We start from the raw sequence: 25,116 nt of genomic DNA, 5'->3' as shown, positions 1-25,116 counted from the left end.
GTAGATTCAGCCCACAGTAAGTTCTGGAAGGCATTTTCGGAGAAAACGAAACCAGACAGAGCCCCATACATACAGATTGGATGCAGATCCGGTCAGATCGGCCTGTAGATAAAGGCCATCTAAATGTTTACCCAGACAAAGGGGAACAGATTCAAGTTCAAAGAGGGACATTGAAAACAATACAAGGTCATTCCAGACCAGAGATGGCAGTTACCGGCCACCCCAAGATGCTTTAAAAACAAAGAATACCCCGCTGTGCTACAAGCCTGCCAAAAGTTAAACAAAGACTAACATTGATTTGGCGGGAGATAAGAGCCTCCATGGAAAAGTATAACTGGAGTCCTGGGGTAGCGTTGAGAAAGATTTGGATCAGAGTCCTGGGATAGCGTTGAGAGAAAGAATTGAATCGGAGACCATCGGGTTTTTGGTAGCCATTGAGGAGCATCAGCTTCATTGGTGCAGAGTGCGAGTGGAGATGACCGAGGAGAGGATCGGGTTCGGAGGATCGAGATTCGAGTTCGGAGAGATGTTCGAGAGGGGAGATCAATTCAGCATCCAGCCCCGGGGTAACTGTCAGGATATTATCGACCAACCCCGGGACGTTGATGAGACGAGAAGAAACCTATATGGAAATGGTCAAACAGATGGCCTCTCTCCACACCGATGTCCAGGCCCTGCTAACATCCAGCCTGTCCGAGTCCACCACCTCGAGGGAGAGAAGAGTGTGTCGCAGCCCGCTGCGTTCCGCTGACCACGTGGAGACAGGTCGCCTGAGAGGACCAAAACCCAGACTTCAAAACCTTTGTTTTCTAACTGGAATTGGTGAGCATGTTTCTGGGCCCTCATAATCTAATCTAGCTAGGTTTAGGGTGTGGGCATTTTAGGGGATAATTAACAATGAGTTGTTGTCCCTCGATGTTCCGTGTGCTTCCCTATTTCATGATGAACCTTGTAAAGAGTAATATGTCTGTAAATATGTTGGTTAGTACTGTATTATGTTTTGTTTTTCCCTCCCATGTACCTTATTGGCTTACCTTCAATATATCCTTCATGCAATAACATTTCATTTCGTTTCATTAATCTTGGTCTGTAGAGTATTCTCTGCATTGTTGTCCCTGCCACAAAGACCAGTGTATAGAACCTAAGGGGTGAGTGGGTCGAACCACTCGGTAAATCACTGTGCAAGAGAGAGAGGTCTATAGAGCGAGAGATAGTGACCTCGTCGATGGAAAACCCCTTACAGGTTTCTGCTAACCATTTGCCCTGAGTTGGCAGGGCGGCAGTCAAACTCCTTTCATTCCGGACTCCCGTGTCTGATTACGGTTGGAGATGGCTCGGTGGAAAGCCCCGGCACTGCCGCACACTATATTCCTGCACTGGCCTGGGGCGAGTTCGAGAAAGTGTGGAAATCCCCAACCGCCTGCTGGGCCGTCAGTCACCGGGCTGCTCGTCGGGTATAACTTCGGGCAGGAACGTCGAGTCCGGACCGGGTCAACGGCTCCTGGACGGGGTCGCGGGGCTGCATAGACCAGTACTGGGATTGTGTAGCTGGGCCTTTGCACGGCTGAGTGACTGCAGTCAGGCTGCAGATTGCTTTCCGACTACTAAACCGGCGGGTCGGCCACCGATCTGCTTGCGGGTGCCATTTGCGGAAGCCAAGAACAAGTGGCATCGGCCGGTTGCAGAACCAGAGCGGTGGCCCACCGTGCAGCGTGTCAGGAGTCGCCGAAACATGGGAGCGGGAGCCCGCTGGAAAAGCTGAAATGCTGCAGCCAAATGTCGAAAATAGCACTCAGGCAGCACCAGCCGAGTGGGAAACGGTCATCTGAAAAGCGGTGAAATGTTAAAACAAATTCGTCAAAATGAACGAAAATTCGGCCAAAATTGGCAGGCACGCACACACAGACACAGAGGAGCAAGTCCGAAAGTGACAAATGGATGACTAAAGGCAGGCGTAATAATGTGGACAAACGGTTAACCAAATGTCCAAGGGACAAATGACACACACACACACACACACACAGACACTCACAGGGAGAGAGAGAGACACACACACACCCAGAGAGACACTCCCCCACACACAGACGCACACACACTGAGAGAGACAAAGTGAACTCATTAAGTGAAATTTCAAAGGGACAAACGGTTAACTAAATGTCCAAGGGACAAATGACACACACACAGACACTCACAGGGAGAGAGAGAGAGACACACACACCCAGAGAGACAATCCCCCACACACAGACGCACACACATTGAGAGAGACAAAGTGAACTCATTAAGTGAAATTTCAAAGGGACAAACGGTTAACCAAATGTCAGCGGGACAAATGACACACACACAGACACTCACAGGGAGAGAGAGAGAGACACTCACACACACCCAGAGACACTCCCACACACAGACACACACACACTGATAGAGACAAACTGAACTCATTAAGTGAAATTTCAAAGGGACAAACGGTTAACCAAATGTCCAAGGGACAAATGACACACACACAGACACTCACAGGGAGAGAGAGAGAGACACTCACACACACCCAGAGAGACACTCCCCCACACACAGACGCACACACACTGAGAGAGACAAAGTGAACTCATTAAGTGAAATTTCAAAGGGACAAATAGTTAACCAAACGTCAGCGGGACAAATGGCTAACCAAAGTGTCAAAAGTGGGAACTCATTAACAGAAATGTGAAAATGGACAAATGGTCAACCAAAAGTCAAAGGGACAAATGGGTAACCAAAATATGACAAGTAGGAATCATTAACTGAATTTTGAAAAGTGACAAATGGTTAATCAAAAGTCAGAGCAACAAATGAACAACCAAAGTGGCAAAAGTGGGAATATGTACCTGAATTTTGAAAAGTGACAAGTTGTTAAGTAAAAGTCAGAGGGACAAATGATTAACTGAAGTGTCAAAAGTGGGAACTCATTAACTGAAATTTGAAAAGTGACAAATGGTTAACCAAAAGTCAGAGGGACACATGATTAACCAAAGTGGGGACTCATTAAGTGAAATTTGAAAAGTGACAAATGGTTAACCAAACGTCAGAGGGACAAATGAGTAACCAATGTGGCAACTCAGTAACTGAAATTTGAAAAGTGACAAATGTGACACAGAGGCCTTTCACACTCAAATTCGTCTGAGGGGGTAATAAATTCCAGCGAGTAATGTGTGCACTGCTCACCGTGCTGTCCTTTATCTTCCCACCCAGAAGCACCTTAGTGGGCGTATGATTGGTAAGAGAGTAATCGGGGATGCCCCCGTGAAGATTTGAGATTTCCTCATGGCCCAATGTGTGGCAAGCAGGTGCCTCTCACAATTGCAGTACCCCCTCTCTATATCTGTGAGGATTCTTGATGAGTAGACCACAGGACTCAGCTTGCCATGCCGCTCCTGGAGCAGCACTGCACTCAAACTGTCCCCGGTGGCAGCTACCTCCAAAAGTAACTCCTTTCCCCCATCAATCGCTCCTAAAGCAGGTGCGGTCTGCAGATCACTCTTCAGACGACTAAAAGCGGCCATGCAGTCTTCATCCCACTCCCAGCCCACTCCCTTGTGGAGGAGATGGAGTAGAGGAGCTGCCATAGCAGCATAGTCCTCTATGAAATCCCTGCATTACCCTGTGAGACCAGGAAGGATCTTACCCCCGTTACCGTGGTCGGGGCAGATAGCTCCTGTAATGCCTTCCTCCTCGCCTCATCGATGGCCCTCTCCCGAGCACGCATGGTCAACCCGAGAAATTTTACTTCCTGCTGGCCGATCCGTGCTTTCTTGGGATTAACCTTGAACCCAGCTTCCTTTACCAGACTCAGCAGTCCAGCCAGCAGTGGGCCGTGCTCCTCCCCCTCGTTGGAGCACAAAAGCAGGTGGTCCACGTACTGCACAAGCTGCTGCGGTCTGCTGAACCCTTATAAACAGCTGGCCATAGATTGGTGGAAAATAGAAGGACTGTTATGAAACCCTTAGGGAAGGCAGGTCAATGTGTACTGCTGACCCTTGAAAGTGAATGCAAACTTATACTGGTCCTCCATTTTGAGAGGGACAGAGCAGAATCCGTTTGAAATGTCCAGCATAGTGAATGTTTTCGCGGATGCTGGGATACTTCCGATCAGGTCGGCTACAGCTGCAATGGTGGGGGCACAGGCTGGGATGTTCTTGTTCAGAACGCAATAGTCCATAGTGGCTCTTCACGAATTGTCCAGTTTCCTAACCGGCCAAAACGGAGAGTTCACATGGGTCGCTATTGGTCTCAACACACCCTGCTCAACCAGTGATTGCAATGCGGACTCTAAATCCGCCTCTGCCTCTCTGGGGAGGTTGTACTGTTTCTGTACTCGGGCCATGCGGTCTCCTTCTACTCTGACATCCACCCCTATTACCCTCCCACAGTCGTGCTTGTGTGTAGCGAATGCCGCGAGGTTGACTCGCACTTCCGCTATTTACTCCACCGGGGTAGAAGTGACCAAAAGTTCAAGGTCATGACTATACTTGGGTTGCATTGTATACACGGTTCCCTTGCCTTGCTTCCCTGGTATAATTACCACATCCTTCTCCTTTCCCATGCATACTGCCCCCCAAAGACAGTGATTCCGCAAATCCATGAAAATCTTGTGGACCAGTATGTAGTCTGCCCCCATAATTCCTATTCCCTCCCGCTCCCACCGCATCAGCACACATTTCCACTCCGTATGGAGTGTGCCCAGATCGATGTCAAGTGGGATGGAGACAGACCCAGCCTGTTCGTTCCCAGTGAACCCTACCAAGTTATATGGGACCCCTCGATAGAAGTGATGTGGTCAGGTTATCCGCATAAACAATGATGCTTGTAGCTCCAGTGTCCAGCCGATAGGTCCCTTGCACCTTCTCCACCCCCATCTTCATGCACGGTCTCTTACAAGCATCATAACTGAGTAAACAGGCTGAGAAGCCCCTAGTCATGGGTCAGGATTGTTCAGGGTGGATGGGAGTACGCTGCCCGCTGCTGCGTCCAACCTACACTGCCCTGCCGGAAAGACTGCGCGGAGAGCAGCAACTAATACCGCGAATGGATCAGTGCTGCTGCCTGCCACAGCTGGGGCTTTATGCACTGGCGCTGGAGGATCCCCTTTCCCGCTCCTATTGTCAGAGACAGGCAGTCTTTCCTCCAGTGCCCTTTACTCCCGCACCCATAACAACCCTGCTTCTTCACTGAGCTACCCCCTTCCTGGCTCCACTCTCTTCTAACGTTGCCACCACCAGACTTTAACTCGTGTACTCTGCCCTTTGGTTTGTCATCCTCACCCCTACCATTCTTAAAAGAGAGAGTTAACTGCCGGATCACAAGCTCTTCTGTGGTCTGGGGATCCCTGGAATCGAACCATCCCTCTGCTTTTGTCTTGATCCTGGGCCGGCTGTTCGCCACCAGGGTCCTCAGCCAATGAACCCTAGGCTCCGCCTGCAGCTGCGCCCAGTCGGGCACCCCCACACAAGCACTCAGGTAGATGGGCCAAAGCCATTCCATGAAAGCCTGCGTTGCCTCCCCAGCTCACTGCAGGGTCCTTTCCACTCGGCAGAAGAGACTACCAACATTGAGGCCCATTGTCTCTAGGATGTCATCCTTTATCCCTCAAAAAGCCCTGCCCCCTCTTGCGACCCGCTGAGAGCGACTGGTGCAACCTACTATCCAGGGAAAATAAAAGTAATTTGGCTGTCTCAGCTTCGTCTCAATTATTGATCCCCCCCCACCTGCTCCACATCTGTAAAATGGACAGACGGTTCCCCTGTGCTGGTCAGTTTGGTCAGGTTAGAGACCATTGCCTGCAGCTGCGGGTTTGTATATGGGACCACAAAGTCACTCTGCAGTGCTCCTTGCTCTTGACCGTCTACGGGCGCACCGTAGTTCCGCTGCCGGGCAGGCCACATGGGTCCTGGTCCCGGCAATTTGGGCAGTGGTCGAGCGCTCTCCTGTGACTCACAGTCCTCATTATCGCCCTCCAGATCTTCGTCATCTACACGGGCCACTCCCGGAGCTACCAATCAGACCATCCCTTATGCCTTAGATAGAGCATCTGTCAAATTCCGGATCTGCTCCTGGCAAGGACCATGATTACCCTTATCAAACACTCCTGTGCTGGCGACTCTGTATGCCACCTGAATATCCTTCAACTGCTCTCCCAGTAACTTTAGCTCACTCGACAAGTGAGCATGCTTCCCCCTAACCACCATCTCGTTCCCCTCTGCCTCAGTTACCTGGCATTACAGGAACTCCTTATGGTTACAGAAGGTTTCCTCCTGGCTTATACTTCCCTACTTCTCATCACTTAACTCCGCGCATAACCTGCTCCCTACTACAGCCCTTACATCTCACTGTGCCTCGGACTCCCTGAGCTCTGCCTCTAACTTAGCAACCTGCTTATCCAGCAGTTGCACTTGTTTTTGTAGACAGATGAGCCATATCGCTTTTCAATGCTGCGCCTTTGCTCCTTGCCCTCCGTCCATTCTGCCGCTGCGTCCACCGGACGCTCAGCACGCAACAAGCCTAGCACCCACTTCTTAGTGATGTTAACCTTCTTAAACACATATGAAGAAATCCTTTCCTCCATTTGGGACCTTTCGCCAAAAGCGCTGACCATGACTGATCTACACTCCTGTAACCCAGGTCCTGCCGCGGTTGCCAAGAGATGTAAGCGGTTTTTGATCCTAGCCCAATTGCTAGATGGACGGTTCCAATTGCCCCCACCTTATGAAAGTTCTATACCCGGGTATTATTATTCAGAGTGTCAATGGAATAAGTCACTGACAGGAATGCTTTGGTGAAAAATCGTACATAGATTTATTTGGTCCAACACACACTGGCTAAAACATGCACTAATAAACGAAATCACTGTCTCTGTGGTGAATAAAATCCAGGTTACAAACAACATACATACAGTACACAACTGGGGACTATAACAAGCAGAAATTCCCGTGTTGCTATGGTGGACTCTAATTCCACCCGTACCAACGTATTACCCAGTCACATAGCCCCTTTGCCTGGCTGAACCAAACAAAGCTTCCTCCCAGAATTGCCCAAATGCTTCACGTCTGAGTTAAACCCTGAGCCCCTTACACCTCACCCAGCTCGCCTGGGATATCTGGTTACTGGCTTGGGACTCTCGAGACTATGCTTACCACCACACAGGGTCAGTCTGAATCGCTTTGCACAGTGGCTTCTTCCTCTGGTACTTTTGTTAGGTCGATCTTGGTGGGGCGAGAGAGCGAGAGAATGGTGGAAAAGGATCTATATAGGAGTATGGCTACCCCTATCTCTCCCGCCAATCTTTATGACCTTTTTGTTTCTAAGCAATCCGGTGCTTAATCAGTGATCGGTCATCATCGGACCCATGAGTATTCCGTGATTGGATTAATCGTCCTAAGTCTGGGACATATCTTTCGGTCTTTGTGTTGGGAACAACTGGCTCCTCTTCGGCTGGCTGAGGCTCGTGGGTTCATTGTTCTGCTTCTCTTCTGAGATGGAGGTGAGAAGTGCTTTTGCATATTAGAGTGGCTTTCTAATAAGTTCAACTTCAATGGCCCCCTTCCTTTTTCCAAGACTGTCGGGCGAACCCATACATTCTGGATGACTGACAGTTATTTTGACACAGCCAACTGCCAGGTGTTCTCTGGAGTTTTAATATACCAGCCCCCACGCATTTGCGCAGGGCGATCCCACCACAGGGTAAATACCCTCAGCCCATAAAGTCCACAAAAATCTTCTCGACTGAGTCCATTCTTCAAACAGAGACTTTGCGATCTCTTCATCCCCAACCCGCCAATGTATTCTAATTCAGGGCATTAACTCTGTTTCTTTCTCTCCACAGATGCTGCCTGACCTGCTGAGTATTTCCAGCAGTTTCTCTTTCTATTTCAGATTGCCCACATCCACAGTACTTGCTTTAGTTTAATTGCAGGCGTTGCTCACAGAACCGAGTCTGGAATCACAGGCAGACCAATGAAGAGCTGCTTTGCATCAGGCTGGGCCTTGGATGCAGAAGACGGTCTCTGGCTTCCTGTGTAGATTTTTCGGTTGCATCAGATTGAGCTTGAGGAGCAGCTGCTGGGTTTAACACCGAGTACATTTGAGGTCAGTAGGGCCCAACAATTTCTGATGTGTAAGTGTCAAGGGAGGTGGATTCCAGGGGAGATTTGGTTGCTAAATAGACACTGTCAATACAATTTGGAAGAATATTGTTTCAGGAACAAGTATTCCTGTGGAGGATTTTAATCTATGTTACATGTACAGATTTTAAAATTAATTCTTGGAATTTGGGCCTCGTGGGCAAGGCCAGTATTTATTGTCCATCCCTAGATGCCCTTCAGAAGGTGGTGGTGAACCACCTTCTTGAACCGCTGCAGTCCGTGTGGTGAAGAAACTCCCACAGCGCTGTTAGGGATGGAGTTCCAGGATTTTGACCCAGCGACAATGAAGGATCGGCGATATACTTCCAAGTCAGGATGGTGTGTGACTTGGAGGGGAAGGTGCAGGTGATGGTTATCCCATGTACTCGCTGCCCTTATCGCAGTTTGTGGAGGTTTTGTAAGAGTTCTCGTCGAGTAGCAGATGTACAAAGTCCCTCTCCTTCATCCCTTCCCACCTCTCTCTCTCTCTGCTCCCATAAAGGCCGGAGTCTTGTGTTGGCCCAGACCGGGTGAAGTGTTCCCTTGCCTGAAGGACATCAGTGAGCTCATTGGGTTTTTATGACAATCGGCAGCTTTCATGATCATGTTTTTCTAGTGTCGTCCCCACTAATTACCAGACTCATTAAGCTCAATCTCACAACCTGCCTTTGTGTTTTTGTGAGTTCGCTCTCACGCTCAATTTTTCCTGTTTTAAATTCATTTTACAGGGTATTAAAAGGAGATAATTCCCAGACAGGGAGCTCAAGCTAAATATCAAGTCAGGATCTGACAGAGTCACTCGATTCATCGGGACCTGAATATCACCAGCCTTTGAACATGGAAGCAAAATGCACCATTCACAGTGGGGAGGAACCGTACAGGGGTTCACTGTGTGGACAGCGCTTCTGCCAATCATATAGCCTGTCGCAACACAAGAACAGTCAAACTGGGGACAGGCCGTTCACCTGCTCCTTCTGTGGGAAAGGAGACACTCGGTCATCCATCCTGCTGACACACCAGCGGGTTCACAATGGGGAGAGACCGTTCACCTGCTCCGTGTGTGGGAAGGGATTCACTCGGTCAACCACCCTCACTCTACACCAGAGAGTTCACACTGGGGAGAGGCTGTTCACAAGTGACTGCAGGTGTTGGATTGGAGGAATGTATACTGTGGTATTCCCCAGTGGTCGGTTCTAGGACCGCTGCTTTTCTTGATATATATTAATGACTTCGATGTGGGTGTACAGGGCATAATTTCGAAATTTGCAGATGACACAAAACTTGGAAGTAGAGTGAACAGTGAGGAGAATAGTGATAGACTTCAAGAGGACATAGAGAGGCTGATGGAATGGGTAGACACGTGGCGGATGAAATTTAATGCAGAAAAGTGCGAAGTGATACATTTTGGTAGAAAGAATGAAGAGAGGAAATATTAACTAAAGGATACAATTCCAAAGGGGGTGCATGGACAGAGGGACCTGGGGGTATATGCGCACATTCATTGAAGGTGGCAGGGCAGGTTGAGAAAGAGGTTAAAAAGGCATACAGGATCCTGGACTTCATAAATAGAGGCATAGAGTACAAAAGCAAGGAAGTTATGATGAACTTTTTTAAAACACTGCTTCGGCCTCAATTGGAGTATTGTGTCCAATTCTGGGCACCGCACTTTAGGAAGGATGTGAAGGCCTTAGATAGGGTGCAGAACAGATTTATGAGAATGAATCCGGGGATGAGCGTCTTCAGTTATGTGGATAGACTGGAGAAGCTGAGGTTGTTCTTGGAGTAGAGAAGATTGAGATGAGATTTGATAGAGGTGTTCAAAATCATGAGGGGTTGGGACAGAGTAGATCGAGAGAAACTGTTCCCATTGGCAGAAGGGTCAAGAACCAGAGAACACAGATTTAAGGTGATTGGCAGAACAACCAAAGGCGACATGAGGAGAAACTTTTTTACTCAGCGAGTGGTTAGGATCTGGAATGCAATGCCTGAACGGGTGTTGGAGGCAGACTCAATCGTGGTTTTCAAAAGAGAATTGGATAAGTACCTGAAGGACAAACAATTGCAGGGCTACGGTGAAAGGACAGGGGGAGTGGGACTTGCTGAAATGCTCTTGCAGAGAACCGGCATGGTCTCGACAGACCAAATGGCCTTCTTTCATGCTGTAACCATTCTATGATTCTATGATTCTACTGCTGTTAATCACACCCAGGACTAAAATATGTTCACTCTGACAGTCGGGGTTTGTTTCTGCTCATGTTTGCAACTTTTGTAACTGGGCTGGAGTTTAATATTCTGGATATTCGTCAAATAAATCAGCTTTGTTTTAAACACATTGTTGTAGATTTTCATCTTTCCCACCTGGGTGTTTAGCATCACCTGGCTGGAGCTCAGAAAGGACAATCTGGGGGGAGAATCGTCCATCGGGAACAGGAGATCAGCCTGGACACAATCCTTCAGGGGGACAAACTGAGAGGGGCAAACAGCACTTTGGTCTTTCTCATCTCTCTTCACTGACAGCAAAGTCCCCGTGCGGGTTAATCTTGAGCTGTGTAAGAAATATGTCCCAGCCGCTCTCTTCCAGAGTTCAGAGCTTCTAGGCACAGAACAGAAGGCTCCTTTACAGCTGTGTTTAGAGTCAGGAAGAACAACGGTGAATGCTGGGAACGTGCTGTCAAATCAGAGATTGGTGCAAAACTGCGATCTGCTCCTGACTGAATGTGAAACGGCAGGTTTAAGTTTCCAGTCTAAAAATGACTGGTAATTATTCCATGAAGATTCACCGAGTTAGTGTGACAGTCCTGGGTCTACCATTTTAAGGCAGGCATTAATGTATTTAAAATAAGCCGTTTAAAGTAATTTGGTTAAAGACTGCATTAAGCTAGCAGTTGGAAGAATTCACAGGAGCCTGTTAGCTGCTGGTACAATTATATGATAGATACATAGAGATAGGAACAGGAGTAGGCCATTCGGTCCTTCGAGCCTGCTACGCCATTCAATGAGATCATGGCTGATCTTCGTCTGAGATCATAGCTGATCTTACCAGTTCAGTACCGCGTCCCCGCCTTTTCTCCGTAACCCTTAATCCCCTTAGCCTTCAGAAATATATCCAATTCTCTCTTGAAAATATTTATTGAGTTAGCCTTCACAGCCCTCTGTGGCAGGGAATTCCACAGGCTCACCACTCTTTGAGTGAAGAAATTCTTCCTCATCTCTGTTTTAAATGATTTGCCCGCTATTTTTAGACTGTGGCCCCTGGTTCTGTGCTCCCCGGCCATTGGAAACATTCTCTCTGAATTCAGCCTGTCCAGGCCTGCCATAATTTTATATGTTTCGATGAGATCCCCTCTCAATCTTCTAAACTCCAGTGAGTACAAGCCCAAACTATTTAATCTCTCTTCGTAGGTCATTCCCTCCATTCCAGGTATCAGCCTGGTGAATCGCCGTTGCACTCTTTCCATGGCAAGAACATCCTTCCGCAGATGGGGCGACCAAAACTGTACACAATACTCCAGATGCGGTCTCACCAGCACCTTGTACAGCTGTAGTAAGGTATCCCTATTCCTATACTCGAACCCCCTTGATATGAAGGCCAACATACCATTTGCCTTCTTAATCGCCTGTTGCACCTGCATGCTCTCCTTCAGTGACTGGTGCACAAGAACACCCAGGTCCCTCTGCACTTCCCCATCTCCCAATCTATTGCCATTTAGATAATAATCTACCCTCCTGTTTTTACCCCCAAAGTGGATAACCTCGCATTTATCCACATTATAGTGCATCTGCCACGTATCCGCCCATTCCCCCAACCTGTCCAAATCGCACTGTAGCCTCCTGACATCCTCATCAGAGCCCACCCCTCCTCCGAGTTTAGTGTCGTCAGCGAATTTGGAAATATTGCATCCAATTCCCTGATCCAGATCATTTATATATATTGTGAACAGCTGGGGTCCCAGGACAGATCCTTGCGGCACCCCGCTGGTCACTGCCTGCCACTCCGAAAACGAGCCGTTTATTCCAACTTTCTGTTTTCTATCCGCCAGCCAGTTCTCTATCCACGTTAATACTTTGCCCCCAATTCCATGAGCCTTAATTTTGCATGATAATCTTTTGTGTGGAACCTTATCGAAGGCTTTCTGGAAGTCAAGGTACACCACATCCACTGGCTCTCCCCCATCTATTTTACCAGTTACTTCCTCAAAAAATTCCAGCAGATTAGTCAAACACGATTTACCCTTTGTAAATCCATGTTGACTCTGTCCGATCCTTTCCCCATTTGTCAAGTGCTCCGCTATTTTATCCTTAATAATGGACTCTAGCATTTTGCCCACAACCGATGTAAGGCTTACTGGTCTATAATTCCCTGCTTTCTCTCTACCCCCCTTTTTAAATATTGGGGTAACATTAGCTACCCTCCAATCCACGGGTACTGTTCCCGAATCAATGGAGTTCCGGAAGATGATCCTTAGAGCATCTGCTATCTCCAGGGCCACCTCCTTAAGTACCCTAGGATGTAGTTTATCAGGCCCCGGGGATTTGTCGGCCTTCAGTCCCCTCAACTTACCCAACACCATATCCCTAGAGGTACTAATTTCTGTCAGCTCCTCCCTCTCATTAGTCCCCATGTTTGCCGATATTCCTGGGAGGTTATTTGTGTCCTCCTTTGTGAATACAGAACCAAAGTATGAGTTTAATTGGTCTGCCATTTCCTTATTCTCCATTATATATTCTCCCGAATCGGACTGCAAGGGACCGACTTGGGATTTTACCAGTCTTTTCCTCCTGATATACCGATAAAAGCTTTTGCAGTCTGTCTTTATGTTTGCTGCAAGTTTACTTTCGTATTCTATTTTCCCCTTCCTGATTAATCCCTTTGTCCTCTTTTGTTGTATCCTGTACTGCCCCCAATCTTCCGGTCTGGTGCTTTTTTTTGCCAGTTGATATGCCCTTTTTTTTGATTTTATGCTGTCCCTAATTTCCCTCGTTATCCACGGTTGAGTCACCTTTTTAGGTTTATTTTTATGCCAAACCGGTATAAACATGTTCTGGAATTCTTCCATTCTATCTTTGAATGCTTGTCATTGTCTCTCTACTGTCAATCCCCCCAGAAACACCACCCAATCAATCTTACCCAATTCCCATCTCAGACCCTCGTAATTCCCTTTATTTAAGTTCTGGACCTTAGTCTCTGATTCAATTTCCTCACTCTCCATCTCGACTGAGAGCTCGATCATATTATGATCGCTCTGACCCAAGGGGCCTCGTACAAGAAGATTGCTGATAAGTCCCTTCTCATTGCACAATACCCAGTCTAAAATGGCCTGATCTCGAGTCGGCTCCTCGACATATTGGTCCAGATAACCGTCCCGAAAACATTCCAGGAATTCCTCCTCCTCAGAATTTTTACTAATTTGGGTAGTCCAATCAATGTGTAAATTAAAGTCACCCATGATGACAGCTGTGCTCTTATCGCACGCTTCTCTAATTTCCCTTTTTATGCCTTCCCTCACCTCCATATTACTATTTGGAGGCCTATATATCACACCCACTAACGTTTTCCTCCCCTTGCTATTTCTCATTTCTACCCATACAGATTCCGTTTCATCCGAGTTAATATCCTTCCTTTCCATTGCATTAATCCCCTCCTTTACCAGCAATGCTACCCCACCTCCCCTACCTTTTTGCCGATCCTTCCTAAATATTGTATATCCCTGGATGTTAAGTTCCCAGCCTTGCCCACCCTGCAGCCACGTTTCTGTAATCCCAATCAAATCATACTTGTTTACCTCTATTTCCACATCTAATTCATCCACCTTGTTCCTAATGCTTCTAGCATTAAGATACAAAGCCTTCAGGCTTGCTTTTTTCACACTCTCATTATGAATTACTTTGGCCCTTTGTGTTTCTCTCCTTTGCTTATTGCTTCTCACCTTTCTACCATCTATTTCTGACTTCATATGACTTCCCTCTTTTCCACTACCTAGGTTCCCATCCCCCTGCCAAATTAGTTTAAATCCTCCCGAACCGCCCTAGAAAATATTACCCCGAGGACATCGGCTCCCTCACAGTTCAGGTGTAGACCGTCCCCTTGGTACAGGTCCCTCCTCCCCAAGAACTGGTTCCAATGCCTCAAGAATTTAAATCCCTCTCCCTTGCACCACTGCTCAAGCCACGTATTTAGCTTATCTATCTTACTCTCTCTAAACTTATTAGCTCGTGGCACTGGTAGCAATCCAGAGATCACTACCTTTGAGGTCCTACTTTTCAATTTAGCTCCTAACTCCCTAAATTCAGCTTGTAGGACCTCCTCCCTCTTTTTACCTACATCGTTGGTACCTACATGTACCACGACAACTGGCTGATCCCCCTCCCCCTTCAGAATGCTCTGCACCCGCTCCGAGACATCCTTGACCCTTGCACCAGGGAGGCAACATACCATCTTGGAGTCTCGGTCTCGGCCACAGAAACTCCTGTCTATCCCCCTTACAATTGAATCCCCTATCACTATAGCCCTATCCCTCTTTTTCCCGCCCTTCTGTGCAGCAGAGCCAGTCATGGTGCCCTGAACCTGGCTGCTGGTGCCTTCCCCTGATAAGTCATCTCCCGCAACAGTACCCAAAACGGTAAACCTGTTTTGGAGGGAGATGACCGCAGGTGACTCCTGCACTACCTTCCTGCCTTTACCCTGCCTTTTGGTCACCCATTTACTGTCTGAGCTAGCCTTTACCTGCGGTGTGACCAACTCACTGAATGTGCTATCCACAAGATCCTCAGCATCGCGTATGCTCCAGAGTGAGTCCATTCGCAGCTCCAGCGCCGCCATGCGGTCCGCTAGGAGCTGCAGCTGGACACACTTCCTGCACACATAGTTGTCAGGGACAGTGTCCCTGATTTCCCACATGGCACAGGAGGAGCATGACACGGGTCTGAGCTGTTTGTTCTCCCGATAAAATGTGACCTGCAGCATATTTCCAGGAATTCCCTGTTTTATTGATGTGTGCATGTTAGACACTAGGATTATTATTAAACATACACGACACAGAACATCCACGGGGGTGCGATTCCCACAGTTAACCTGGGATTACTGCCACTGTGGAACTCCACCACTGACCCTGCTGAAGGTTGTAGGCTCAGAGAGTGGGGCCTCGAGGAGTGGGCTGTAAGAAAGCTGGGGTATGTTATCCTGACAAATATATGACGAGGAACCAGAGAAATCCTCACTAAGGAGCAGTCTGTAAGCTTTTTATTTCGACTGGCATTAAATTGACAGCAAGACCAATTATTTTGAAACAATTTGGAATAAGTTTATTAATCACACACTCTCATGCACGTCAAAACAATAGCCTACTGGTACTTATGGACTCTACTCGATTACAACACGTAAGGTAATGGGTTAGATTTACACAGATTTGTACTTCCCTGAGTCAAGCAATACACGCGGCCTTTTTCCTTGCTTATTTGTCTGGTCTGTAGAGGGAGGGCTTCTTGCTCATCCAGAGAGAGAGAGAGAGATAGAGAGAGAGCATTTGGGTTCCTTGTTTTTTAGATTTTAAGTTCTCTCGTCTAAATTGCTAAGATCCCAGGATTGTGCCTTAGTTTCATGGCAGTTCGTGATTGGATTTCCTTTAAACATGTATCTGCCTGCATTGGTTGGTGCCGTTTCTTGCTTAAGTTAATTGTTTGTTAACACCTTTTAACGGCTCTTGAGTTTCGATGGTTTGTCTCTGTGGGGTTATCCTGTTATGCAAGTTTCCTTTGTTAATTTTCGCGCCATTGCCTTGAGCAGGGAGATCCATGCACATCAAATTCATCTTTATTACATACATCTTATATTAATAGCCTCAAGTCCATCACACATAAAAAACATATATTTTTATTCTTACACGTCTGGAGCTTTACCTGCCAGTATACGTCCAGGGTTGAATGATTCCTGCCTTCATTAGCCGAGGCATTGAATATAAGAGCAAGGAGGTTATGATGGAGCTGTATAAAACACTGGTTAGGCCACAGCTGGAATATTGTGTGCAGTTCTGTTCGCCACACTACAGGAAGGATGTGATCGCGTTAGAGAGGGTGCAGAGGAGGTTCACCAGGATGTTACCAGGGCTGGAGCACTTCAGCTATGAAGAGAGACTGGGCAGATTGGGTTTGTTTTCCTTGGAGCAGAGGAGGCTCAGGGGGGGCATGATTGAGGTGCACAAAATTATGAGGGGCATAGATAGGATGGATGCTGAGGAGCTTTTTCCCTTAGTAGAGGGGTCAATAACTAAGGGGCATAGATTCAAGGTAAAGGGCGGGAGGTTTAGAGGGGATTTGAGAAAGAACTTTTTCACCCAGAGGGTGGTTGGAGTCTGGAACTCACTGCCTGAAAGGGTTGTGGAGGCAGGAACCCTCACAACATTTAAGAAGCATTTGGATGAGCACTTGAAATGCCATAGCATACAAGGCTACGGACCAAATGCTGGAATATGGGATTAGATTAGACAGGGCTTGATGGCCGGCACGGACACGATGGGCCGAAGGGCCTCTATCCGTGCTGTATAACTATATGACTCTATGGCTCCACGAACTGTCTTAATGTTCAGATCAAGATGGAAACACAACAGCAAAATACAACGTCTGGAGCTTTACCTGCCAGTGTATGTCCAGTGTTGAATGATTCCTTACTCCACGAACTGTCCCACAGTTCAGATCAAGAGGGAAACACAACAGCAAAACACAACGGATGCTGGAAATCTGAAAGAAGAAGAGAAAGTGCTGGAAATACTCAGCAGGTCAGGCAGCATCTGTGGAGAGAGAAACAGAGTTAACGTTTCAGGCCGATGACCTTCCAGTACCATTTGGACAGGTTGGGTGATTGGGCAGAAACATGGCAAATGCAATATAATGTGGATAAATGTGAGGTTATCCACTTTGGTGGCAAAAACAGGAAGGCAGATTATTATTTGAATGGCAATGGATTGGGAGAAGGGGATGTGCAAAGAGACCTGGGTGTTATTGTGCACCAGTCGCTGAAGGTAAGCATGCAGGTGCAGCAGGTGGTTAAGAAGGCAAATGGTTTGCTGGCCTTCGTAGCGAGAGGGTTCGAGCACAGGAACAACGATGTCTTGCTGCAGTTGTACAGGGCCTTGGTGAGACCGCACCTTGAGTATTGTGTGCAGTTTTGGTCACCTTACCAGAGGAAGGACGATCTTGCCATGGAGGGAGTGCAGTGAAGATTCACCAGGCTGTTACCTGGGAAGGCAGGAATGACGTATGAGGAGAGATTGTGTCGATTGGGCTTATACTCACTGGAGTTTAGAAGATTGAGAGGGGATCTCATCGAAACCTATAAAAGTCTATCAGGCCTGGACAGACTAGATGCAGGAAGGATGTTTCTGATGGCCGGGGAGTACAGAACCAGGGGTCATAGTCTAAGGATAAGGGGTAAACCATTTAGGAATGAAATGAGGAGGAACTTCTTCACCCAGCGAGTGGTGAACCTGTGGAATTCTCTGCCACAGAGGGCGGTGGAGGCCACTTCATTAAATATATTCAAGAAAGAGTTGGATATATTTCTTGAGTCTAAAAGCATCAAGGTATATGGGGAGAAGGCAGGGACAGGGTACTGAATTTGGATGATCAGCCATGATCTCAATGAATGGCGGAGCAGGCTCGTAGGACCGAATGGCCGACTCCTGCTCCTATCTTCTATGTTTCTATGTTTCTATGTTTCATCAAATTCAGTGCTTTGTTTGTTTATAATGGCCCTATTAACCTCCATTACTACTTTTTGTGATTTGTGTACCTGTATCCCTAGATCCCTTTGCACCTCTACCCCATTTACACTCTTATTATCCCAGGACTATGTGGCTTCCTTATTCGTCTTACCAAAATGTGCCACCTCACACTTACCTGTACTGAAATTCATTCACCAATTACACTCCCATTCTACAAGCTTATTGGTGTCTTCTTGCATTTTGTCACAGTATTCCTCAGTATTAACTCTACTGTCAAAACTGGTGTCATCGACAAATATGGAAATTGTGCTTCCGATTCCCGAGTCCAAATCGTTTATGTTAATTGTGAACAGCAGTGGTCCCAGCACCGATCCTTGTGGAACACCACTTCCCACCTTTTGCCAGACTGAGTAGCTACTCCCTGTTTTCTGTTTTGTAACCAGTTTGTTTTCCATAACAGTATGTCCAATCTACAAGATGACCACGGTCAGGTCATGTGGAGTGAAGGGCCAGGCAGCAGAATGGTTGGAAAGACGGTTAGGAAACAGAAATCAGAGGGTTGTAGTTAAGGGAAGTTTGCAGCCATCTTTCCATTCATTCTGTGACCTGGCCTTTGACTCCACACGGACTGACTTTGGTCACCTTGTAAACCTCACATACTGCAGACACAGTGCACCAGCGCTGGAGGGGATGGATATTGAGACCTGTGGTAGGGGGGCTGGTGAAGTGGCTTTCTCTGTCCCATGTTGTTGAGGCATCCTAGTGGAGTTTTTCACCTCTTTCTACCTTTAAAGAATTCCTGTTGCCTGCTTATTAAAGACAGTAACAGCCTCTCAGTCAGGACACACAAAAGTATGAGGCCTCGTAAGTTTCACTCAGAATGACAGCCCTGAACGCGAGTTAGAAAAGAGAGGGGCCTGAGGTGCGAGTTAGTAACGGAAACGTGGTGGCCAGAGTGCTCCACAGCAGTGCTGAGGACCCGGGTACTCAGGCTCCTGTACGATTTATTTATTAATTTAGTTTATTGCCCAATTGTAATCGAACTGGCATGTTATTTTGCTATCCGGCGGAGGCTGTGGTCCCCAATGGAGGGCTCTCTCCATGGGAGTCCTTCCCTGCACCACTGGGGATCTGGGGTGGAGAATGTTGCACAGAGCAGTCATGTGCAACAGTTTGTAAGCGCCTTTCCGGACTGCAAGGCCACGACCGGAATTTCTTGTGGTATTAGCGGGATCGATTGGAGGTGGGTCGGGTGGGAAAGTTGTTATTTTTGGGAGCGGTGCGGGAACCCACTCTCAGTCCGCTCCCATACACCTTTCCCGTAGGCTCGTCTATCAGCGCAGACCTGACCTGACTGGCAGAGGCGGCCGACCCAATTTGAATTATTAGTAGGCAGCTGTCAAACCTTTAAGAGTGGATTTAATCTTAGCTTTTAATTTTAACTGGATGGCCACGGGAAACACGGTGCTCGGGAACCATGTCTGTCAACCAGAGGCGGGAGTTCAGTGGCCAATGCTCCAGCTGATAACTTGACAGCATCAAATGTACAGTCGGAAATCCCACCTGAGAGATGATCACTTTCCTCAGCAGAAGCTGTTTCTCACTGCATTCCCAGCACAGATTCTGCAGGCTGCAGTCTTTCCAGCAAAGTCTCCATCCAGTGTCACCCCAGTGGAAGTACCTCTCTCACCATTGACAGATTGCTTCTGTCATCTCTACTTCACCTGCCGTCCATTCCATCAGCATGGATACCATGTAAACTGTCTCAACTTGCTCCTCAGAATCTGACCACGATGGCCCCCAACACCAGCAGCCCCAGGCACACTAGTAGTACCAACAACAATACCACCAACTTACTCCGCAAACATTGATGCTGCAGAGGACAGTGCAAATCAACACCCGTGCACATTGCTGTCTGGCAGGATAGGGCTGGCCTCAACATGGCCAGATTTACTTCACTTGATGCTGTATGCCCTTACAGCTGCCACATGATGCTCCAGGTTGGCACCGCCCCACAGCAACACCGGAAAGCATCCCTGCTATTAGCAAGCCATTCCTTTCACACTCACATTCCTCCATTGCTGGAGGTACCGTTATGTCTCACCATTCACTGCAACTAATTAATCCCCTTGCAAAGGTGCACACAGATCCGTCCAAGTGTTGAAAATATGAATTTTGATGTTTGACAGCACATTAACGGGAACTTTACATTAACATTCGATAAAACACCCAAGCGGCCACAGTTGTGAATTATACTTGTGTACGAAAGACTGATACTTGGATGTTTTTAGTAATAACTTGTATAAGTGTGAATGTAGAATAGTGAACTTCACATTAACCAAATATCTATATTCACTGTGACCTTTAATGACTTGTGCATAAATTGCTACGGCTTGCTCAAAATATAACTGCAAAGACAGCCAGGACTAGTCAAGACTAGCCATGATAACGGAGAGTATCGCAGCTTATGCAGCTTATGAAGCCTTGTGCTGCCTGCACCACGGAAGCTGGAAATGGGAGAGATAAGGTAAATTCCAATGGGGTGCAGAATTATAAACAAGATAGCGATGAATAGGGTAAAGTTGTAGGAAAAATACTGGAAAGGTGAAGCCAAGATACTAAACTTAGCATGAGTGACAATGGTGTTTTGACCATTAGAACCAATTAAATTAGATGATTTTGTTAAAGACCGTATAGGGCCAATGCCCAAACGAACTTTTGATAAGAAATGGGTTAAAACCTGAAAACTCGAAAAACAGCTTTACACAGACCTACTGCAGGAACAAAGGAACAGACTGAATACGACATCGCCTGTGTCTGAGAGGTTCCCGAGCAATTCGTTAAACTATTGCCTGCTGTTAAGTATATTAGACTGTAAGCATAATAAATCGTGATCTGTTGCTCAAACATACTGGCTGCTGCCTATTGGTGTCTTGTCCAAGAACTCTGGGAGATCATAAAGATCTTACACTTGTCAGTCATCTTTCTCTTCTGCATGTATCTACCAGGTGCTAGCCCTGTGGATTCAGCAGAGGTAGAGGCAGTCTGCTCACTTCCCTGCTGCCATGGAGGCGGAGAGCACCTTGCTGAACCGCAGTGAGGCCATGTTGACCCATGTCTATGTTGACATCCCTCCTAGGGAGGAGGTCTATGGGCCTCTGCCATCTATTCTCTATACATAACCATCTATCCTCAATAAAGATCATGTGCTCCACTGAGCGGCGCATTAGCTGCTTGATGTCGCTCCCCTTCCTATCCATGGAGGAACCTACAGTCACCATCGGCTGTGACCCGGTGATGGTCATGTTGGAGATGGACTCTTCCATTCTCTGAACATTTGCAGACATTGCGCTCGCAAAACCTGTCAGAGCCCCCCAACACATTTTGCTGCACCTCCAGGGTTGCCCTCTTTCTGGATGGCCCCCCTGACTCAGCATCTGCATGCAGCTGAGCAGAGCTGGGAGCATCCTGCACCCTCTGGCAAGGAGTCTCCACTGCTCTCCCTCTCTCCAATATCTGCTCTGGCACACGTGTGAGTTGTGAAACACCAGGTGACAACACTACTCTATCTCGTGTGGGACCCACGGAGGTGTGTTTGTCTGCCCTTGTGCTGGGTGTGTTTATGTCTGGTGATTGTGCACACTCAGAGGCTGGTGGCTCCTCTGAGGAGTCATCTTCATCTTCCTCCTGGACAGTGGAGGGGGGAGCTCTTGATGGACCTGTGGGAGAGTGAAGATATGAGTTAGATATATCATATGAAGAATGGGTACAGATACCATTATACACACGATGACCATTCAGCGAGATCAGTGTCCATATGAGTCACGGATGTATGCCACGTAGCTTTATGATATGTAATGCTGACACCAGGTTGCTGAGATGTCCCAACCTCTCCGTCTCCCACCTCCAGCTGCTCGGCAACTCCAGATATTTATAAAGCAGCCTGCTGTTGTAAGGTTTGCAAATGAGGGAGTGCCACCGCCGGTTCACCCCTTCTCCCTCTTTTTGTGGGCTCTCTTTTCCTGCAAGGAGGGAAAGGAAGAGAAGTTTGAGTGAGTGACGGAATGGGTGTAAGGGATGGATGGGGTAGATATTTAGAGGGAGACTATGATGGGGTGGGTTTTCAAAGACAAGTGGCCTCCTTGTGTTTTGTTATTTGGTATGATTGCACTCGGGTGAGGGTGAGTGTGAGGGGAGGCTAGTGAGATGGGGATGTGATAATGTAAATAGAAAGAGAGGGACGGTTGGACGTGCTAGGTATGTTGTTGTAATTAAGAATGTGCAGGGGTATGGTTGGGAAGGCAGAGTGATGGGGATGTGATGAGAGGCACAGCAAGATAAAGGTGAGTGCAGCTTTGTACACACGTTTTCTGATCTAATGAGATCATTGAAATGTTTGTGGTATTGCATCCAGGTCTTGCTGACAAAATCGCTGCTGGTGACCCCCTCTGTAATCTCCAACCAGGATGTCTTGTTTTCCTGGAGAGGTCCCTTCTTACCTTTGGAAGAGAAGAGGACCACCCTGAATGGTTTGACTCCCTTCATAAGCATATGGAAGGAGCCATCGGACAATCTGGGTGCAGCCCTCTACCTCTGTGCCGTCTTTCTCAGTGTTAGCAGCACTCCAATTCTGTCGTGCGCTGACAGTATTATGTTACATTGGCATTCAAATCCAATGTGGCTATGGCCCCTTTAACGATCATGGCTGAAAACGCATCATCGATGACATCAACAGACCAGTCCCGACTAATTGGCCTGAGTAAAGCTCTGGGTGAGCTCAATATGCCCTATTAACCTAAAATCATTTTCAGCAGTGCGGTCAGAACATGCCATTGCCACTGCGCAGGTAGGCACAACACCGGCTGTGGTTTATAAGGCTCTGAGGAGTCCATGGACGATATGTATTTGCAGTGTGAGAGGTTGCAGCCTGTGTATCGTTACCTGAAGTGGAAGCTCCTCAGCTTTTGGATACACTTTAGCCCCAGTGTCCTAATCTTTTGCCGCCTGGTGCAGAGTGGTGTGAGTGAGGCAGCAGATCATCTCCTGGACTTGCTCTTGGGCTTGGCTGATGCAGCAATTTGTAGGTTCAGGGTGGGCGGGGCCCATATAGTGGGGGGCGTCTCTGGCGGGGCCCATGGGGTGGGGGTGTCTCTGGCTTATTGGAATTTATTTTCTATAAATTATCCAAGCTTCCCATTCCTGGTTGCTAATCAGTGAGTCCTACTGTTAAGTAGACAGCGAGTGAAGACAGAATTAATCTTTGCTGTGAAGTCTCTTGTGTTCAACGAGCCTGTCAACACATAGAAATGTTCACAAATGAAGATTGGATTACTGGGTGTGTTTCTTGTAGGGCTGGCAGCAGCTACGGAACTACCTGAACATGATTCACCACCATCAGGAAGCGAGAAAGTAAACATTCCTCAATCTGACTGAAACACACCAAACACCACCACAGAGGAAACAGCTGCAATTCACCCCACAGAGACCAACGGTGTATCAACGTTCACAGCACCTTCCCCACAGCTGATAGTCTCAGTGCTGAGAGAAAAATCACAACTCTCCACACAGACAAAAATCCTTTCACACTGATGAGGCCAAATCAGTCTCCCCACCCTCTGCAACTATATATTAAATCTCGGCCACCCCCTGCCCCCAGCTGTGGCGGCATTCTCACACCAGAACCTGTCTGATGAAATTCCCTCACTAGAATTCCTCCCCCCACCAACTGTGAAAAATATTGAACAATGTAGCAGCAAAATCCGGAGGTCTAGCGCTGGCCGTTAAGGCCAGTTTGTGTTGAAAAAATGGCGGCCGCCAACATTTTGGGAAGGTCGGTAGTGCTGCCACTGCCTGCACTCGCTCCAGATAGGTACATCATGCAGATCGTACTGTCAATGATTGTAAACGCTGATTTGACGCAATATCTGGCAAATTCAAAGTTGCCGCTTCACTTTGACCCCTCTCTAATCACGGCAAACTGACCATGCGTTCAGCAATGGTATCATAGTGGTTAAGTTACTAGACTAGTAATACAGAGTAACAACAGAAAACGCTGGAAAAACTCAGCAGGCCAAAGTAGCATCCGTGGAGAGAGAAACACCAAGGACTTGAATCTGTCAGCCAGAGAAGAACTAGATTTGATGAAAAAGTGGCTCGGAGCTGAGTCGTCAGAACAGGCGAAGAGAATTCGCTCAGTGCACGTATGCAATCCCACAGCAGGCCTCAACATGGTTTGGCATCATCTCGAAGACTGTTATGGGACACCAGAAGTCATTGAACACGCACTGCTTAAGAAGATTGAGGAGATTCCGAAGCTAACCAACAAAGATAATGTCGAGCTTTGCGAACTGGGTGACATTCTCCTCGAACTGGAGTGTGCTAATGGAGAAGGTTACCTGACAGGCCTCACGTATTTGGATACAGTTCGTGGCATAAACCGAAGAGTGGAAAAGCTCCCCTACAACCTTCAAGATAAATGGCTAGCTAAGGGATCCAAGTAAAAGGAGAACTACGGAGTGGCACTTCCTCCCTTCTCTCTCTTCTCCAGTTTCGTCCAAAAACAGGCAAAGGTGAGGAATGATCCAAGTTTAACTTTCTCCACCTCCAGCTGTCATGCCCGTTCGAGAACAGAGAAACCCACAAAGTACAGCAACAAAGCCTCTGTGAGCGTGCACAAAACAAATGTTCCAGCCGAACCCTCAGTCAACCAAACCAGTTCTGCTGGGAATAAAGTGGTTGACCCAGATTGTCAGTGTCCAATACACAAGAAGCCTCGCCCACTCAAAAAGTGTTGAAGATTTAGAGGCAAGACTATTGATGAGCGCAAATCATACCTGAAAGAGAATCGCATCTGCTTCAGGTGTTGTGGGTCGACTCTGCACATGGCAAAAGACTGCAAGGCGACAATCAAGTGCTTCGAGTGCAAAAGTGAAAATCACATCGCAGCTCTGCATCCAGGTCCTCCTCCTTCGACCACCGAGAGTGCTGCGGTTGACAAAGAGGATAGCGGGGAGCAAAGCAAAAGGGCACCTTCTTCAGTCACCTTTTAGTGTACAGAGGTTTGTGCAAATGCAAGCAGCCCACGTTCATGCTACAAAATCTGCCTGGTTAAAGCATATCCTGCAGGGAGAAAGGAGAGGGCAATCAAGATGTATGCAGTGCTTGATGAGCAAAGTAACAAGTCTCTAGTGAAGACAGAATTCTTCAATCTCTTTGAAGTCAAGGCCAGTGCAGCTCCGTACACGCTAAAGCAC

The 25,116-nt window shown here is 47.5% G+C and overlaps 1 pseudogene; it reads right to left on the bottom strand.

The window, feature by feature from the left end:
- Positions 1–17,550: 17,550 nt before the first annotated feature.
- Positions 17,551–23,738, bottom strand: LOC147087258 (uncharacterized; annotated as a pseudogene).
- Between the last annotated feature and the right edge of the window lie 1,378 nt (positions 23,739–25,116).

The sequence above is a fragment of the Somniosus microcephalus genome, unplaced genomic scaffold (assembly GCF_052327205.1).
Source record: "Somniosus microcephalus isolate GS21.2 unplaced genomic scaffold, FLI_Smic_1.0 unresolved_chr6, whole genome shotgun sequence".
Lineage (NCBI taxonomy): Eukaryota > Metazoa > Chordata > Chondrichthyes > Squaliformes > Somniosidae > Somniosus > Somniosus microcephalus.
The sequence above is the reverse complement of the archived record's forward strand: the minus strand, read 5'-3'. Positions and strand labels throughout refer to the sequence as shown.